The sequence below is a fragment of the Erinaceus europaeus genome, chromosome 1 (assembly GCF_950295315.1).
Source record: "Erinaceus europaeus chromosome 1, mEriEur2.1, whole genome shotgun sequence".
In the NCBI taxonomy this organism is placed as follows: Eukaryota; Metazoa; Chordata; class Mammalia; order Eulipotyphla; family Erinaceidae; genus Erinaceus; species Erinaceus europaeus.
This window is the reverse complement of record NC_080162.1, coordinates 121324397-121330978: the sequence shown is the minus strand read 5'-3', so window position 1 is coordinate 121330978 and position 6582 is coordinate 121324397. Positions and strand designations below refer to the sequence as shown.

Sequence of the window (6582 nt, the reverse complement as noted above, 5' to 3'; positions counted from 1 at the left end):
CTGTTTTTGCAGTGCTAGGGATTAGTTGCCATTTTTTACAGTAATCAGATATCAGAGACATGTCTTTCGTGAGTGTTTCCTCGAGGATGTCAAACTTGGATGCCTGAGTTGCACAGCAGATGTCATCGGCATAGATGAACTTCCTTGAAGAAGTTTCTGGGAGATCATTGATGCAAATATTAAATAGCGTAGGAGCCAGAACAGAGCCCTGGGGGGAGGCCACTTGAGACAAGTCTCCATCTGCTAGACTTGTCACCCAGATGCACCCAGAATCTTCTATTCTGGAGAAGAAAAGATATAGTTTTGGCCACCCATGGAGGCAGGCATCTTGAGATCTTGACTAGGAGACCACGATGCCAGACCGTGTCATAGGCTGCTGTGAGATCAACAAAGACAGCACCTGTCTTTAAATTCTTCTGGAATCCATTTTCAATGTAAGTTGAGACGGCCAGGACTTGTTCGCAGGTAGATCTTCCTGGGCGGAAACCAGCTTGGGCGGGTGATAGGAATTTCTCTGTAAGAGGAGAAATTCGTGACAGAAGCAGCCTCTCAAGGAGTTTGTAACACACGGAGAGAAATTGATCTATAGCTGGTGGCCAATGTTGGGTCTTTCTTTGGTTTCAAAACTGCTATTATCTTGGCACGACGCCAAATTTTGGGCATAGATTCGGATTCCAAGATGTGGGACAGGAATGTAGTGAGTTAAGAATGAGTTCTGGGGTAACTTGAAATTAAAGACCATCTTCTCTGGTGCAGATACTATATTTTCCAGTAGAGGGCAGATATCTTACCTGTAGCCAGACAGTGAGGAACTTAAAAGGTGCAAGTTTTAGTTTGGAGAAACCAATCATATCAAGCTTTAAAAATGGAAAACCAACCAGTAATATTTCTTACAAACATACTGTTTCATTATACTAAATGGCCCTCAAAAGTTTCTGATTGAAGCTACCTTTATGCATTTAATTATTTGGTAAATGCATTACCCTAGGTGAGTTGCATGAATTCCACTAACACAGCAGTTCACACAGGAAGTTTATAACTTTACCCATAACTTTTCTTCCCTAGTGATCATTTTTATTTCTTGTTCTGTAGATTCCATGACTATTTTGATCTATGCCTTTCTGTCTTTTGCTTCTGTACTTGCAAATGTTTTATTTATTTATTTTTAAAATTTATTTACTGGGGGATTAATAGTTTACAGTCAACAGTAAAATACAGTAGTTTGTGTAACATTTCCCAGTTTTCCATATAGCAATTCAGCCTCCACTCCTCTGCCACCATGTTGTAGGACCTGAACCCACTCAAAACTCCAGAATCTTTTACTTTGGTGCAATACACCATAATTTTAATGTTGATTTATTTCTTATATCATTTCCTTGGGGGCATAGTCATTTACAGGGCAGTTTTTGACTCACTGTCAAATCCCTTACCTCCCCAGACAAGGTGTCTTCATACCACTCCTAACCAACCACCCAAGACCCTCTTCACTCACTATTCCTGGCAAATATATATATTTTTACTTTCTATTGATTTCAGATTTCTTTTTAGAGGGAAGACTGTAATTTTAGGTAGTTTGCTTTCTGTTTTCTGTGTTTTTTTTTTTTCAATGTTCAGTTTCCTTTAATAACCCCCATCTCCATGAAGGAGATGCGATGCGAGGCGATGGATGTTCACTTGAAGATGTTCACTTGCCTTGACTGACGGCTTTGCCCACATGCTGGAAGGCCCCCTCCCACGAAAAATACTCTCGTACCAGCATCTGGGTCTCCTCACTGCCGGGATCCAGCTTCCGCCATGTGTATGACTCATAGTCCACCTGCCAGTCCCGGCTCACCGGAAAGGCCAGCTCTTGGCCTCGGAAGACCCAGATTCCAGAAATGGAGCTGCTGTTGTTGGTTCCAAAGAGGACGACATTGGCAAAGGCGTTCTTCCTCAGCTTGTCCAACCGCTGGAACATTCCAGTGATGAGTTTGCAGCTCATGAAGGTCTGGGTGAGCTCTTCAGGGAAGCGGTACTCAGAGTACCACAGGGACCAACCGTCCTTGTTGAAGTGCTCCCAGAAATAAGGCAGCGCCACAGTCAGTGTGTCCTCGTTGGAGTACTTGTGCTTGAATTCGTCCATCACAAAGGTACTCTTGGGGAGGTGTGCGAAGGGGTCCTTGGCCTTGGGCTCCACAGCCAGCTCCTGTTCACGTCTCCTCCTCGGGAGGAGGGCCAGCAGCGGCCTTTTTCTCTTCTTTCCGCTCAGCCTGGGGCTTTTGCTTCTCCTCCCGGGAACCTTTCTCCTTCCGTGGGGTATCCTTTTTAGGTTGGCTCTCAGAAAACTTTTTAGCTTCAAACTGAGACATCTTCTCACAGAGTTTCACCCCTCCCAAGACAGCCCAGAATTGAGGCTGATTAATGCAGGTGAGGAACCAGCGGTTGGTATTGGGAAAGGCCTGGCGCAAGGAAGGTTCCAAGACCTGCTTATAGAGCCACAACAGGGTGCAGACGACTGTGATGTCAGCCAGTGTTACTCGCTGCCCACCAGGAATATCCTTGTCTTCAAGTGTGGGTCCAGCAGTCCCAAAATTCGCTTCACCTCCTCCTTTGCATTTTCTGTGGCCTGCTAGTTGTGGTGCATGAAACCCAAGGTGGGGAACACCCAGGTACTGGCCGGGGGCATGATGTCGCTATCTGTAAAGCTCACCCACTGCACTACCTGGGCTGCTGCCTCTGGTGTACTTCCCCGCAGCTCCTCATTGCTCATGTAGTAGGCAATGGCGTTCCTCTCAAACACACAGAATCCATGTCACCCTCAAACACTGGAACCTTGCCCACCAGAAATTTATGGAGAAATTCAGGGGTGCTGTTGGTCTAGCCAAAATGGAAGTGGGGTGGTGCGTAGAGCACGCGGACCTGGGCCCCGCTGTACTGGGCAGCTGTAAGAGCCTTGAAGGCCTTCCAGTTTTCAGGGTATGTGTACAGGGTCCCAGCCGCCATGTTGTTTCCGTAGAGAAAGGGGCCTGTTTTCTGATTTTTAATCAGTTTTCACAAGCACGTCACTTTTCTGAGTTGACTTTCCAGATAGAAAGGCTGTGGCACCCAGCCTGAGTGAACAATCAGGTTTGAGCCCCAGTTTCCTACCTGCAAGGGGGATGCTTCCTGAGTGGTGACAGGTCTGCAGATATCTATCTTTCTCTCCCCTCTTTATACCCTCCATCTCAATTCTTCTCTGTCCTATCAAATAAAGTAGAAAAAAAAATAAAAAGGAAAAAAAAATGCTGGCCTGGGAGATTCATATTGCAAGTACCAAACCTCAGCGATAACCATGGTGGCAATAAAATAAAATAAAATAAAATAAGGAGGAGGAAGAGGAGAAGAAAGGGAGAGAGTGTAAAATTTCACACACACAAAAAAAATTCCTCCAATATGGTGGGTACTGAGATCAACACTAGATTTGTTTGTTCATTTGTTTGTTTGTTTGCCTGTATCTGAGCCAGAGTATGACACATATGGGACTTCACTGTTTCAGGTTCTTTTTCATGCATTCATTCATTCAGTGAGAAAGAGAGAGACCTTTGTGGTGCAGAGCTTAAATCTGGCTTGTGGGTTATGCACATGTAAGACATGTACCTTAACCAGTGAGATATCTCTCCAACCCCTTTTCAATTATTTAAATTGGAAAGTAATCCTGTGGTTTCATTTACTGAATCATTAGTTCCTACTATTTCTTCTCCATTTCTACTCTTCTTGATATGTGTGGTTCTGTTTTCTTTTCTTTTTTGCCTCCAGGGTTATGACTGGGGCTGGAGCAGGCACAACGAATCCACTGCTCCTGGAGGCCCTTCCTTCCTCCTTCCTTTCCTTTCCTTTCCTTTCCTTTCCTTTCCTTTCCTTTCCTTTCCTTTCCTTTCCTTTCCTTTCCTTTCCTTTCCTTTCCTTTCCTTTCCTTTCCTTTCCCTTTCTTTCTTTCTTTCTTTCTTTCTTTCTTTCTTTCTTTCTTTCTTTCTTCTTCTCCTCCTCCTCCTTCTCCTTCTTCTTTGTTACATTTTAGTGGATAGGATAGATAGAAGTTGAGAAGAGAGGGGTGGGGAAGACAGAAAGGGAGAAAAAAACACACCTGTAGACCTGCTTAACCACTTGTAAGGTGAGGACAAGGGATTTGAACTGTAATCCTTGAACTTCATACTATGTGTGCTTAACCCTGTGTGCCACTGTCTGGCACCCTGTTTTCTGTCTTTATATGCCTGGATCTCATGTTCACAAAATCCCTTACAAGTGAGCCTCTTGTCCAATGATTTAACCAATACAGATACATACATAAGCATAAAAATAGCATTTCAAGTATGGAAAAAATAAATTATTTTATGGTTAATGGGTAATAATTCTATCTATGTCCTACAACTTGGAGATACAGTCTACCCATGAATTGCTTTCAAGAGCACAATTTATAAACTAAGCCTTAGCATGACCAAAAGAAATTCTAAGCATTACTTGTATATGAGACATATTCAATTTTTAATTTCAATAACACTCTCACAACTCATTTTCTTTGATCTCCACTTCTTTTTGCATATATCACTCAAGAGCTACTCTGATGGATGACAATCACACCATCTACATTTGAACAGGCTTCAGGTTTGTCTTTCAAATGAATGTTATTTTTCCATGACTTTTATATGTTAAAATATTCATTTAAATTTTCCTCTACTTTCCCCACTCTTTTTCCAGTCTTTTCTGCTTACTTCACTGTTACAAACAATGGGAACTTGTTTGATCAAGATTGAGTATTTTGTGTTGAAAAGAGGACTTACATACTGTCAATATGAGCTACTCTCTTTAGATGGCGAATATCAAAAAGTTTGCAAGTTTGTCCACGTTATTGATTTCTTTCTTTATATGTGCATATTCATAGATATTGTATACAATGAGATGAAACTTATTTTTCAATCCAAGATAAACAGAACCTATGTTTTTTAAGCAAGTCATTGATTTCATGGTGGTTTTGCATTAATAAACTCACTGTAACTTGGTCTTCTATTTTATTTACAGCTCCCATCACCATAATTGATGTCCAAAGGCTTAGGGTCTTGCTTTTATTAAAATCAAAATCTGATTCTCTAGGAATGAGAGTTGTTAGATGTGGCTTTGCCCCCAACAATGTTTTCCAAATAATTTGTTGCAAATGTTGGAATAGAGTAACAGTGAAGAGTGCTCTGTAAAAATCTGGGTAACATAGTTCTGTGTCTTGGATAGTAAACTAATACAATGACATCTACTCTTGGCTCCCCTAGTATTTAAGCTTCCTGGTTTTCACAAAGTGTTCTGGATGTATTTCAAGTTGAAAAGAGCCAGAGGAAAGAAAAACAAGTGGTGTTGACTTGAGCTCTAGTTTGTTTTCTAGGAAATGCATTGTGTTATTGCACATTTTGCTTCATTTTCTTGAACTTTCCAAAATATAGTTTAAGTGAAATTATAGTGTTTGATGATGATCTTGTGTTTATATCTTTTGATTTCCCTGTAAAACCTGTATGCCTTTTAATGGCTTACAAGTTACAGACATTTCTAGTATAAGTTCTAGACATACAGCAACTCCACAAAAAAAGAAAAAAAGAAAAAACTATCCATCGTTTCTCTGATACCTATCTATCATCTATCTCTCTATTATCGTCTGATGGGAATTCTGGGAAAAGCAAACCAGAATGAATTGAAGACATTTCATATTCTTGGTATTGTGCTAATTCTTTTAATAGATTTTGGTTTTACTCATAGTAGTGCACTAAAATTTTTATTTTATTTCTTTATTTTTTAATTTCTTTATTGGGGGATTAATGTTTTATATTCCACAGTAAATACAAGAGTTTGTACATGCATAATATTTCTCAGTTTTCTACATAACAATACAACCCCCCACTAGGTCCTCTGTCACTTTTTTGGACATGTACTCTCCCCCCAATTTGGTGCAATACACCAGCTCCACTACAGGTTCTACTTGTGTTTTCTCTTCTGATCTCATTTCTCAACTTCTGCCTGTGATTGAGATCATCCCATATTCATTCTCCCGTTTCCGACTTATTTCACTTAACATTATTTCTTCAAGCTCTATCCAAGATGGACTGAAGTCACCATTTGTAACAGCTGAGTAGTATTCCCTTGTGTATATATACCACTACTTGCTCAGCCAATCATCTGTTGTTGGACACCTGGGTTGCTTCCACATTTTGGTTATTACAAATTGTGCTGCTATGAACATGGATATACACAAATCTTTTTGGATGGCTGTGTCGGGTTCATTAGAATATACCCCAGGAAAGGAATTATAGGATCATGGGGTAGGTCCATTTCTAAACTTGTCACGGTTCTCCAGACTGTTCTCCACAGAGGTTGGACCAATTTACATTCCCACCAGCAGTGCAGGAGAGTTCCTTTGACCCCACAACCTCTCCAGCATTGGTTGCTGCTACCTTTACTGATGTACAACATTCTCACAGAAATGAAGTGGTATCTCATTATTGTCTTTATCTGCAATTCTCTGAAAATCAAAGAATAGGAGCATTTTTTCATGTCTCAGCCTTTTGTATCTCTTCTATGGTGGCTATT

The 6582-nt window shown here is 40.9% G+C and overlaps 1 pseudogene across 1 annotated transcript; it reads right to left on the bottom strand.

The window, feature by feature from the left end:
- Positions 1 to 1656: 1656 nt before the first annotated feature.
- On the bottom strand, positions 1657 to 3008 carry LOC103111521 (elongation factor 1-gamma-like; annotated as a pseudogene). Its single transcript, XR_001601458.2, has one exon. The product of XR_001601458.2 is annotated as an elongation factor 1-gamma-like (transcript).
- Between the last annotated feature and the right edge of the window lie 3574 nt (positions 3009 to 6582).